At 35.0% G+C, this 14,125-nt stretch overlaps 1 pseudogene; it reads left to right on the forward strand.

The window, feature by feature from the left end:
• The first annotated feature begins 753 nt into the window (after positions 1–753).
• Positions 754–4,443, forward strand: LOC122230286 (annotated as a pseudogene).
• The last annotated feature ends 9,682 nt before the right edge of the window (positions 4,444–14,125 follow it).

Raw genomic sequence — 14,125 nt, forward strand, 5'->3', positions numbered from 1 at the left:
AATGAAAATGCAAGTACACTAGATCATGAATTTTGAAATACAGCTAAAGCAGTACTTAGAGGAAAACCTAAGGCATTAAATGCTATATATTAGGAAAGAAGAAAGATCTAAAATCAATTACCTCAACTTCCAAATTAAGAAACTAGAAAGTGAAATAAAGTTAAACCTAAAGTAATCAAAGAAAATAATTAAAATGGAAATAAACAAGACAGGAAACTAAAAACAAAAAAACAAACAAAAAACAATGAGATACTTAACAAACCCAAAAGTAGACTCTTTGAAATTGAAATTATCAATAAAATTAATCAGTCTACAGTATCTGATCAGAATACCAATATCAGGAATGAAGCAGGTGACATTGTTAATTCTAATGATATTGAAAGGATAAGAAGGGCATACTGGAAGGAATTTTATGCCAGTAATTTTGCCATTGATAAAATAGACAAAGATAGATGGACAAATTCTTTGACACAAAATTTCAACATTCTGGAAGAAACAGCACTAATAGATTCATAATGAGTAACTACTAATTTGTAATTAAAAACTTTCCTACAATTAAAAATTCCAGGGTAAATTTGCTTTATTGGGAAAGTCTACCTAACATTTAAGAAAAAAGTAACGTGACTTTTCACACAAACTGTTGCAGCAAATTGAAGACAAAGGAATACTTCTCAATTTCTATCATGAGGCCAACATTACCTAATACCCAACTTGATACGGATATTAAGAAAAAAGACAACTAGGGAAAACGTGAGGTTGTCTGTTTCCCCCAACTGGAGCATAATGGTGCAGGTGTGTGGGTTGGTGAGACAGGATAACAAGAACCGGTGAATCAAATTTCCACATTTGGAAGCAGTCATGGTTGGGCATGGCCCAGAGACCAAGATTATTGACAAGAAATATAGCAAGTACAGTTGAAAGCAGAGTGTAACAAAGGATATGTCAAGGTAAAGCAGGTAGGGGTCAATCCCACGAGCACGGACTCCTCAGTCATATTTGGGAAGGACCAAGAGATGAAGTTTCAGCCCGCTAGGTTCTCCACATGGTGAAGGAACTTTATTGATATTCTGTAGCATTTGAGGAAGATGCAGAGAGCCCTGGCCTGGAAACACACAAGAAGAGAAAAAGGTCAGGCAACAACGATTCTATAGAAATTGATGCTGCTCAGGAAGCTGAGTACTGCATAGGACTGGAACCTGGGCATGACCCTAGCCAATGCCTTATAACCCCAAAGAAGGGGAAAGGAACATCTGCCAAAAAGGAATGATTGGGTCACTGGAGCTTGGAACTTTATTTTTATGTTTTAATTTTAGAGAGCACCAAGATGTCCTTCATTAAGGAACGGAAAAATAAACTGTGGCACCTCCAGACAACAGAATATTAAAGGAAATGAACTCTCAAGCCATGAAAAGACATAGAGGAATCTTAAACGCATATTACTAAGTGAAATAAACCATTTGAAAGGCTACTGTATAATTATAACTAGATGACATTCTGTGAAAGTAGTAACTGGAGATAGTACGAAGATCAGAGATTGCCAGAGGTTGGGGAGGGAGGGAGGAATAGGCAGAGCACAGAGGATTTTTAGTGCACTGAAACTATTATGTTTGATACTTTAACGGTCAGTACATGTAATTGTACATTTGTGCAAACTCATAGCAAGGCTAAGAGAGAGCCCCAATGAATACTATGGATTTTGGATGATAAAAATGTGTCAATGTTGTTTTATTAATAACATTGACATTAATGACATAATAACATTAATGATAAATGTAACATTCAGGTGTAAGATATTGATAGCAGTAAAGGCTGTGCATGCATGCTTCAATAAGGTAGGCAAGTATAACCTAGAGAACAACATTGCATGAAAGGGAAAATATAAGCTAGTATCTTTCATGCTTCAATTTATTTTATTTTATTTTTTTACAATTTAAAGAAAGGAAATACCTTCTTCAATGGGAAAACTCAATATTGTAAAAATGTCTCTTCACCCCAAATTGATCTATAGATTCAGTACAGTCTTATGTCAAATGCAAATGTAATTTATTGGAAATTTACAAACCAATTTATATGAATACATGAGACCAAAATTAGCCAGCTTAAACTTGAAGAAGAATATGAGAGTACAGGATCCACAGTATATCAAAACTTATTGTAAAATTACAGCAATATAATCAGTGCTATATTTCTGTAAGAATAGTCAAATAGACCAGTGGAAGTGAGCCCTATGATTTGTGTAAGTCAGCTTTGACAATTCTACCTTGCTTTTCAAACCCATACATCTTTAGGGCTATGGTACATGTTTTAAGAGTGGAAGGGGAGCAAAAGTACTAGGATTATTTAATGGAGGGATGATGCTTTCTTTATCCTTAGTATTGATTGGCAGAAGCCTGGAGACAGAATATGAATAACAAATCTTACCATGCGATTTAAAGGAAATAGATTTAGACCTAAAGGAATTAACTAAGTGAATAGAATGAGAATGTGAAGCAGAACAGTTAACATCAGCTTTGGTGAAAACTGGACCTTTAAAGGAGAATAAACAAGAATATTAACAGATAATGAATTAAGATCATATTTTCTGGTTGCTGAAATTCTTCCACTGCTTCAGTGGCCACTTTAACCCACATATTTACTGGAAAGTAAATCACTTATAACCACTGATTTCCTGCAGGCTGTGGAATCCAGAGGGTATTCTGTTAAAGGCCATTTTGTGAAGAAAACGGTAGAAGACTAATCCTTGCCAGCATGAATTCTCAGAACAAACCAGTTTGGGGAGGGTGGGTCACATCACTAATACTAGATAATGCTGATTTAAAGGGATTATTTGCGTTGTGGACTGATCCTAAGTGGCTGCAAGCTTTTGTGAGCAGACCATTATGGGTGATATGAAAACTAATCTGTCACAGTGGGTTTCCACACTTACCCAAGAGGGGAAACTGTCCTTCCCCATATCTAGCAACTAGAATCCATTTTCTGAAGAAGTAGAAGTATCACAGTTGCTGGTACCCCCAAATTGGCTGTATGATCTTAAGGATACACGTCTAAACTAAGGTTGTTAACACAGACCATGATAGATGCTGTCATAAAGCTCCCTGCTTCTCCACCAATTGTGGGATCCTTGTGTAGATAACTCTGCTAATAAGTGTCAAGAAAATGTTCAAGAGGCAGAAACTCATTTGCTAGTTTAGTTATTCTGCCTGAAAGAAAGGAGTGTGTATGATAGGAATATTTACTATTCATACAGTGAAGACGTTAAAAAGTTATTGAAAACTAAAAAGGGAAAATTAATTGTATTGCCAATAGAAAGCACATTATCAGATTCAGGACATAAGAGAGAGGTTTCTTCCAACTGTAGCCGTCAGTTCTGGTGGCTATAACACATTACCATAGACTGAGTAGCTTAGAAAACAGACATCTATTTCTCATATTTTGGGAGCCTAGAAAGTTCAAGATCAAGGTTCCTGGTAAGGGCTTTCTTCCTGATTTATAGACAGCTGCCTTGTTTTATTATCACATGGGGAGAGAGAGAAGAAGCAAGAGCCTCTGTCTTATTAGGGCACTAATCCCATCATGAGGACTCTACTCTTATGACCTATTACCTTCCAAAGACCCATCTTCCAAAGACCCAGCTGTAAAACTGGGAATTAGGGTTTCAGCATATGAATTTTGGGATGATACAAGCATTTAGTCCATAGTATCCCATACATGGTCCCCCAAATGACACACTCATACTCCTTAAGTGATCCATCAAGTTAACTCTATAGAGTCAAGGTTTTAAGAATTTAAATCCTGTTAAAAGGGTTGTAATTTAGAATAGAAAATATGTGAACATGGTGGCAAATTTACTCTCTTAGATAAAGAAATAAAATGTACAATGATTGAAGAAAGGTTATGATCTGATCCTGCATATCCTAGCAGGGGATCCAAGGCCTTTCACAGTTGCATGGATGAGATAGTCTGGAAGTAGTGTAAATTTCTGGTAATTACTAGTGGGCAGTGATCCCACAGGAGAAGAAGAGAATGCTCTTATGGGGCCATATGTGAAACCTACATGTCACATAGAGGTGGAGCTATAGATTTCAAATCTACAGCTATAGATTTGAAAATGTGACTGGAGAATATATTCCAAGGTTCTGTTGCCCTTACTTGAATGTGAACTTGGAATTGATATTATGTGCAAAAGGGACGCTATCTAGTTTTAATTGGACATGCTGGATGGGAATCTTTGTATTGCCTAAGCACTTTTCTGTAATAAAATTAAGCAGTGTAGAATTCTAAAAGTACAAGAACATTGTTCTTATGAAGGAAATGATCAAAGTAGGAACATTACATCCAATTCATTTACGGGATATGAGAATAGCTATTGGAGGATATAACAAGGTGGTTCTCCTCATTGTTTATACCATAGTCAATATAGTAAAGACTGTAAAAGAAGTGTAACTGGCCAAAGATGATTGGTATGCCATAATAGATTTGGCTAATGCTTTCTTTTTAATATCTTTTTGGAATCCAGTATAACACTATTTTCATTTTAGTGAAATTGTTTTCAACATACATGTATGGATTTTCCACAGGAATATTTAAATTCAAAGCATATATAATAATTTAATGTAGTGACCTCTGAACTTTGATAACCATCAGGAGCAAATTGGTTCTTTGTACTGATGATATCATAATTTCCTTCTAGACAGAAAGAATGCAGGAGAATTTATGTCTTTCATATGACAAGAAATGTCTTTCTGATAAACACAGCTGAAATATAAAGCTGTTCCAATGTGTTGAAATTTGAGGAATAAAATTGCATGGAGAAAGAGATATCCTGCAAATGGTGAGAAATGAATGACTATCTCTATTGATTTTGCCACTAAACCGAAAGCCCAAAGACAGGTGGATCTTTTGGGTTTTTGTGAAATCACATCCCCCCCCCCCCTTTAAAGATTTTATTAATCCCAATTCACAGAGACACCAGAAATAAAGTGAATTTGAATGGAGCTCTGAACAAAAACAAACACTAAAAGATCCACTTGAAACTTCTCACCTGATAGCCAGCTGGTTTAGTAATGTCTGCAAGTAGGATATGCTCTCTGGTGACTTTAGCAGAAACTGGATGTTGTGATCAGCAGAGATCACTAGGGATTTGTGTTCAAAAGCTGCAGATATCTCAAAAGATGCTGAGGCTTTTTCAGACCTTTTGAAAGACAATTGCCAGCTTGTTACCATGGACATTTGTGAAAAGTTACACTAACAATGAATAACAACTGGGACCGGCAATACCTTTCCTGTTTTGGGTAATATTAGGAAGCATAGAGGAGTCACCCAGCAGAAGTCACTGATGAAATGGGAATATTATATTCAACTACATGTGACAAGAAGAAATTCAGGAGACATAATGTACATATATGAGTAGCTTATTTCGCTGGCTCCAAGGCCAATAATAGAGCCCTTTGCTGATCGCCTACCTCTCTATTTCCATATTACCTATTTCTATATGCACTGATTTGCTTGCTTTGCTGATGGGAGTTCTTAAATCTAGGATTGCATAGCAACTGGACTTTGGCCACAATACATCTGTTTAAAAAGTAAAAGTAAATCTGCAGAAGGGGCAGAACTGAGAGCTATTTAATTAGGAATAAACAGGAGGAAGAACTAGGCTTGGACTTGAGTATATATTCTTGTGCCAGAGTTAATGGCATTTCCACGTAATCTTAAACATTTGAATAATAACCACACCCCTTTTCTAAATATAGAATACTTAGTGTCTACGAGATTTTGGATGAGGCAGAATTAAGGTAGGCTAAATAAGATGCCCACCAAAAAGATGGGGACACCATGCTGGGGCAAGTGCCTTAAGCAGAACTCTAAAGCTAGCTCTCGGGATTCATGAAGTAAATTGGCAGGGTGCGGAGAGTGGGATGCCTGACCAGACACATTTGAAGTAAGGAGAATACATTTCTTTCATATCTGACTGTGCCAATAATGTGGGAAGGACCTCTACTCACTTCCAATTGGGGAAAAGTTATACTTGAAGATGGACCTACCCAGAATTACCAACTTGGCACTCGACTCCTATCACGATCATTGTAGGGCTACCAATGTATATTGACTAGGTAACATTATTTTATTCTAGGTGTTGCCTATTTTGAAAAACAAGGAACTTCAGAGATACAAGGAAAACTTAGAAATGACAAATAGTTGGGGCACCTGGGTGGCTCATTTGGTTAAACGTCTGACTCCAGACTAGGTCATGATTTTGTGGTTCGTGAGTTCCAGCACCACATCGGACTCTGTGCTGACAGTTCAGAGCCTGGAGCCTGCTTTGGATTCTGTGTCTCCCTCTCCCTCTTCCCCTCCCCCACTCATTCTCTGTTTCTCTCTCTCTCAAAAATATATAAACATTAAAAATAAAAAGAAATGACAACTAGTTGATCATTTTTGTGCACATGAATGTATTTCCTCTGATAAAAGTTTATACTTCATGCCAAAAATAGGATATGAAAAATAATGTTACATAGACTTATCACCTAACATATAACCCTCAGAGTAGTATTCTTATTAGGAAATGGAATTAGCAATTAAAATATCTGATACTTAAAACTCAAGATGGAGATTTTGATGTTGGTAAGGCAATGGAGCAACATAATCTCTCAAATAGTTGAGGAATTGAAATTTGTGCTACTCTTTTTTAAAAATTGACTTCTTATTTTTAAGAAGTAAATATAGACCCATTCTCTGTCTCAGCAATTTTATTTCAGTAGAAGTGCATGTATACATGCACAATGAGACATATGCAGGAAGGATCATTACAGCATTATTCACGATAGCTCAAAACTGGAAACAGAGATTTCCACTAATAGTAAAATAGCTGGTGAGTGGCAGACCAATGATTTAGACTTAGTCAATTAATTATAAAATCCACATTGTATCTACCACACAACAATCTTTCCAAACTAAAAATCCTTCTATAATAGGTCATTTTCATGTTTCTAGAATGCCATATAATTACAACATAAGTAATCCAGTCTTAAATTTTGCATTTTAGAGCATGTATGTATTTCTGCTGGTGGCTGGCCTTGAATCTCTCCATTCAGCCTCTCCATATAGCTAACCTGATCTTCCTTACATTATGGTAGTCTTTTAAGTAAATGCCAGGCTGGGCTTCTGTAGGCCTACATTTTTAAAAACTTTTGCACAAACTCTGTCCTGATTGATTTTGACCTTCAGTTATCCTTCTCCAGGAAATGATCGTTCAACATTTCCTTTTATGTATTTCACCTGTCACTGGTCAACATATTTCTCCTTACAAATTTTGTTAGCAAAATAAAAATTAAACTATTTCTGTTTAATACGTCATTACAAAATATAATGGTATAAAGCAAAAGTACATTATCATCTTTCATGATTTTGTGCTTTGACTAGGTTCGGTGGGGCTGTGCTTTTGCTCTAGGTTTCTCATGTGTTTGCAGACAAAGTGTGATGAGTTTCAGTAATCTGAGTGTTTAATTAGATAACTAGATTTGCAAATTGTTTCTTCCCTTACAGTTCTGGCGACTAGGACAACTAGAGGTGGCCATTTATCTTTTCATGTAAACTCTCTACATAGCTAACTTGAGTTTCTTCATTTCATGATAGTCTTAGAGTAAGGAGACTTCCTGCATGTTGGTAAGCTTCCCTGACAATATTCCAAGAGACCACAGTAGAGTTTTCAAAACTTCCTCTAACCTAACGCCAGTCATGAATTGCCACTCCTGTTATTTTAATCTGGGCCAATCCAGATTTAAAGAGAGGGAACACCTACACAAAGCTGTAAAGATACACACTACACAGAGATGTTCATTGGAAGGTGATTGAGGACTAGCTGTCATGGTACACCTCTGATTTGCAATCATTTACACCACTCCTACATGTAAGAGTTGAAAGTCCCCAAAGCATTTTCCTATTATAGCATGAGGCTCAGGATTTAAATCTAGAATGTCATTGTCCAAATAAGATTCAGGCATGGGAGAGTTTTCTCAGGCAGAATTCTTTGAATAAAATTTATCTCACATAACACCTGGAAAGTAAGGGGATGAATTTTATACGACATATATAATGGTGATACATGGATATCATAGACTATGAAAATGAGACATCCGTAGGGAGCTTTGAAAAGCTCAGGGCCATCTGGGTGGCTCAGTCAGTTAAGCATCTGACTTGGCTCCAGTCATAATCTCACATTTTAGGGGTTTGAGCCCCATGTTGGCTCCGTGCTGACAGCTCAGAGCCTGGAGCCTGCTTCGGATTCTGTGTCTCCCTCTCTTTTTGCCCCTCCTCTGCTTGTGCTCTCTCTGTCTCTCAAAAATAAATAAATGTTAAAAAACGATTTTTAAAAAGTGCCCACATATTCTTGGGTATCTATAAGGTCACACACGTGTGTAAGACAGCCCACATACCCAGGCCAGTACACATGCTCAGTGTAGACCTAAAAAGGTCCTGTGGTCTCACTTCCAGATGACCTTATGGTTGGGAATGAACAGGAAGTACAGACTAAGTCAGAGTTGTATACTTTTTGGTCAAGTGTGTAAGGGATTTCACTGTATATATACCCAGCACCTCAGCAGAGACTGGGCACTTAACAAAATCTCTGTCCACTAAGACATTAGCTGACCACTTATCTTTTTATGTAGCTGACCACTAAGTTAACAGAGAATTCAATGGCCACTCAGGACAAAGAAGAGACTTCAGAGATTTAATGCAGAAAAGTCACAAGACAAACAACTACTACAAAAAATAGCAGCAAAAACAAAACCCTGGAAAGGGAGAGAATCTGATTTCCCACTTAGTCATGGTATATAAACCTTTTTTTTTATGTTGCTGTATTTGCATTACTAGCATTTTGTTGAGGGTGTCTGCATCTATGTTTATAAGAGATACTGGTCTGTAGTTTCTTTTCTTGTGCTATGTTTGTCTGGTTTGGTATAAGTGTAATGAATGACCTCTTAGAGATGGAAAGTGTGTACTTCTCTGTTTTAGAAGAATTTTTGGTAAATTATGTTCCTTGTTATATACCCAGGAGAAATGAAAACATATCCATGCAAAACTTGTTCAGGAATAGCAGCACTGTTGACAGTAGCCCACAGGTGGAAACAACCCAAATACATGAACTGATGAGTGGATAAACAAAATACCTTATATTCATGCAATGTGATATTTTTCAACCATGAAAAGGAATGAAGCACTGATATATGATATATGATATATGATATATGGTATATGATAAAACACAGGTGGACATTGAAAGTGTGTTAAGGAACAGAAGTCAACACAAAAAGCCACACATTATATGATTTATAAGAAATGTCCACAAGAGGCGAATAGAAAGCACATAGAAAGCAGATTAGGTGTTGCCAAGGAATAGTTTAGGGGGATGAGAAGTATCTGCTGACGGATGTGGGATGTGGATATGGGGTTTATTTTTGTGGCTATGAAAATGTGCTGAAATTAGGTAATTACTTATACAACTTTGTGAATATACTAAAACCTCTGAATTATACCCTTTAAAATGTTGACTTCATGGCATATAAATTCTATATTAAAAATCCTTGTAAGTACTTCTGTCTATCTTAAATGTTGTATGTTCCATCTTAGACCTTTCTGAAGTAGTAACAAAGGTGGACCACATAGCTCCATCTGGGATTTGATTTTTGCTCTGGACGCATTTCATACTTTGCAAATATTTGGTGAGGAGAGACTGTGAGGAGAAACAATCTTATTTTTCAACTTAGGAAACCATATTTCTTTATATTTACTTCGCATACTTTTCAAAATTGAACATTTTATCATTTAGTTCATAATTCATTTTCAAAAATATTTTATTATAGACATATGAAAGATCCTAGACATTATAATTCTGTATTTTTCTGGAAAATCTCCATAGGTCCGTGAATTTATTAGACATTCATGTGAAGTGACAGTATTGCCACACTTCCTGCCATTACATGGAATGTGTTATTTTGCCATTTCTGATAGCATTGTCTTATCTGTCCTTCAAGTTCTAATGAACCATTTTCTTCAGGCTCATCCAGTTGACATTAAAAGCTATCTTCAGGCTTTTGTAGCTCATACTTACTACTCAGTTTAAAACTCAATGCTAAATGTTTTAGGTTTTGATACATGGACTGCCCATTTCCAGGCATCAGATTTTATCTTAGTTTATCTATTACTGTGTAACAAAAATGTGTACAGCTAAAAATAACAAACAACACTTTGGAGTATGAGGAATTCAGGTAGGGATTGGCTAGGTGAATCACTTGTTCCATGTGTCAACTGAGACCATTCACTGGTACTTTTTAGGCTGTCTGGAGGGTCCAAGATGGAAGAAAAGCTTGGCTGGTTGGGCAGTTTTTTGAATGAAAGCATCTCCATGAGGTAGCTTGGACTTGCTCACAATGTGAGTAATGACACGGTAATCAAACTTTTTTTCATGGTGTCTGGCCTCCAGTGGGATTCTAAGAGACTAGGGCAGAAACTGTAATATATTTTTTCTGAATTGGCCTCATAGGTCACATGCTATCACTTGTAAACAGATTGTATTCTTTGTAAGAAAATCATAGACAAACCCAGATTTAAAGGTTAAGGATGAGAAGAGTCTGTGAATACTGGGAACTGTGTTTCATTTGGGGAAATGGGCAGATTTGTGGAGACAAAGTTTTTCCATATTTAAAATTCCATGCTATTATCTTATGGATATATATGCAGATAGATATATAAGTTCCTAGAGCTAAACTTGCAGCTTCCTTTACTTTTAGCAGCTGGCCTACCTTTGGTTCCTTTGAACCATCTACACCCTACCCAATTTTTTTTTTCATATTTCTGGTGTGATAGGGATTAATCAAAAAATAAAGTAACCTCACGTCATTGATTTCATTCCAAGCTGTAGGTTCTCTTTAACATCTAAGTAACAGTTTTGTTTTTGTTTTGTTTTGTTTTTTGTTTTTTGGGTTTTTTTAGATCAGCCTTAATGGGAAAAAACATTAGTTAGCTTCCTAAATGTGCAAAATCCTGTAAGATAGTTACCATTCATTTGAAAGATTCTCTTTTACACCAATATTAAGTGTAGCAAATTTTCTTTGTTATAAATAGTGTAACAAAATATAGTTTCAGTGAAATCCATTTAATCAAATAGCCTTTCACATTGTAGTTTTGGTACAAAATAAAATACATTATGTCATCATTTGAAAAAAAGGTCACTGGTCTTATACACGGTGATTTTCTGTTGTTTGGACATTTTCTTATTTTCATTGTCACACCTGACCTTTAGCTTAGAGGTAGCTTTCAGCCTTTTGCTGCTGCTTTTCCACTAAACACCTTTAGAAATAAAATGGAAGTATATTGCAAAAGCTGGCATATTTAGGGAAGTGCAGGAATACCAATGCAATGTAAAAAATGTAGAAGAGAAAGAAAATAAGGTGATTATGTATTGTCTTACCTTCTAAACATCTCAGGATGACAGAAGGTATAAAAAATAAAACTAATTGAATGTTTCTTTCAGATCTTTGTGCTCACAATTTTGTGAGGTGTTGTTGTTGTTGGCTTTGTTTTATTTTGTAAGAGAAATGCAGTGCTTTCAAAACCTTTGATAGGGAAGGAAAGCTGCGAGGAGAATATATCTGCATGTGAGTAGCTATTACTATATGCAACCACTAACTTTCCTTCACAAGTATATAATACCCCAAAGGGTAGGTGGACAGATTTCACAAGTCCCAATTGTTATAAAAGAGAGGAAAGAGATGACTAACTTTTATTAAGAGACAGATGTCAGCTAAAGATAAAGACATAAGAGGTAGGTAAAATAGGTTAAATGGGCCTTAATATGTAGATTTTTTGAGCCACTAACAGAAACTTACACATCTTACACAAACTGGACTTTTGAATAAACATTAAAAAAAAAAAAAGCTAGTGTGGGAAAGTAAATCTATGGGTTATAAAATTTTTGGTCTGAAAATATTACTTCTAAATTAAAAAAAAACACAAGCAACAGTTGTATCTTCATTGATATCTATCATCTTTAAATCATATCTTTACATACTGTTGTAACAAATTGCCTGCAAACTTAGTATCTTAAACAAAAGTCCATTATCCGACATGTTAGGTGAGTCAGAAATTTAAGAATGGTTAGCTGGGTGGTTTAGTTCAGGGTCTCTCATGGAGTTATAATCAAGACACTGGTCAGTGTTGCAGACTTGATTGGAGGTGGAGGATTTCACCCTCACTTGCATGGTTACTGGCAGATGTCTTGGTTGCCCACCAGATGGACCTGCCCACAATATAAAAAGGCACCCGGCTTCTTCTAGAAGGAGGGAGTGAGTGAGAAGGTGGGTAGGACATTACACAAAAGGGAAACTGCAGCATTTTTTAATAATCTAATTCACAAATGACGTACAATTATTATGCCATTTTCTATTGGTGGACATACACAGACCAACCATGATGAAATGTGGGAGAAGACTATAGAAGCTATGAGTACAAGGTGGGAGTGGGTCATTGGGAGCCATCTCGAGGTTAGCTACTATAATCCCAAATAAGATATTTAAACCACAGTACCTCTTAAAACAGACTAAAATGTCTTTCTAAAATCTCTATTTTATTCAATTTATTTTTCTGTAAATATGATAAATAACGATGCATTATGGTGGTAAGTGTAAGTCAAATGTATGAATATATATATATATATATATATATATATATATATATATATTTGTATGTGTGTTTGTGTATGTTATATGCTATTCATTCTATATTCTTTATGTAGTTTCCTCTTTCTTTTGTTCATGAAAAGAAACAGGAAGTTCTTGCTGTATAAATTTTTACATCTGAATAGAAAGTCATAAACTATTACTTGATCAGTAATTACACTTTATGAAAATCATTCCTTAAAATTAAACAATTTTTTAAGAATGATATTATATATTTATATTATTTTCTGAGTGAAGAGACAAATAGTCTCTTGAATTTTCCCCGGGCATGCATAAAAATACTCTAATACAACATCATTGTAAATAACATGTATTTTAATATGCAGTTATATTTTAAAAGATAATCTTCTCTTCTATTAATCCAAACAGTGATTGACAGAACATTCATCATGGACAATCAGACACATGTATTTTTAGGCTCTATTCAACAATTAACCACTTAATAGTACCTCTTAATTTAAAAATATCATGGAGATAAATACAGTGTTTTCTTTGAGGGATGATTCTGTGCAATTTTGTTGAATTGTAGGGTATGACAAATTAATTTTAAGCTAGCATATGTCTGAGTTGATTAGCTTATACATTATATCACTGCATTTTAAATATTTTAATTAGCCATAAAATGCCAATAACTCACAGATTTTCTTAATTTTCAAATAGTTTACAGGTGGCATTTAAAAAGTATCTTATTAAAGAGTGTTTTTTCTTTTTCATGAAATCAGTTCTTGTGCACTTTTTTTGTTTTTGCAAATTATTGTATAGCAATAATTGAAATCTGAAAATTCCAGTAGAAAGTTAAGACTTAAATCTTAGCTATGTTAGGTATGATTTAGCTTTTATCACACATATTATCATACCCTTCCTCAAATTTGATAAGACTGATTTAAGTTTTAACTGGGATTATTTATTCTCTGTCATTACTGAGAGGGTAATTGTTGAAATAAACTCTTGGTGCAGTTTCCATGTGCTGCTTCTTCTCTCATATTGAGCACCATTTTATGGAGATAAGAATAATATTTGTACTACTGACTCATACTCTTTCTTTGTGAAAATATACCTGAGTAGCAAGTTTGCTATTTGTATATAAGTGTATAATGAGTTAGAATTTGTATTATTTATTTGCATATTTACCCATTTAAGGAGTAAAAATTAATTGCAGAATTTCATTAAGTAAAGATGTTATTTTTAGAATTAATTTTCATTTTCTCCAAAATATTTCTTTAAGAAAATTAAGATACATCCAATAACCAAATAAGTCACTTTGAATGTTACTGGATGGTGCCCAAACAAAAAGTTTAATTAGATAAGTATATAATTTTTAGTACACATGTATAAATACCTGTCTAATCCATATTGAAATTTATTTATTCAAATAAGGACATTTATATTTC

Source organism: Panthera leo, chromosome A1 (assembly GCF_018350215.1).
Source record: "Panthera leo isolate Ple1 chromosome A1, P.leo_Ple1_pat1.1, whole genome shotgun sequence".
NCBI lineage: Eukaryota > Metazoa > Chordata > Mammalia > Carnivora > Felidae > Panthera > Panthera leo.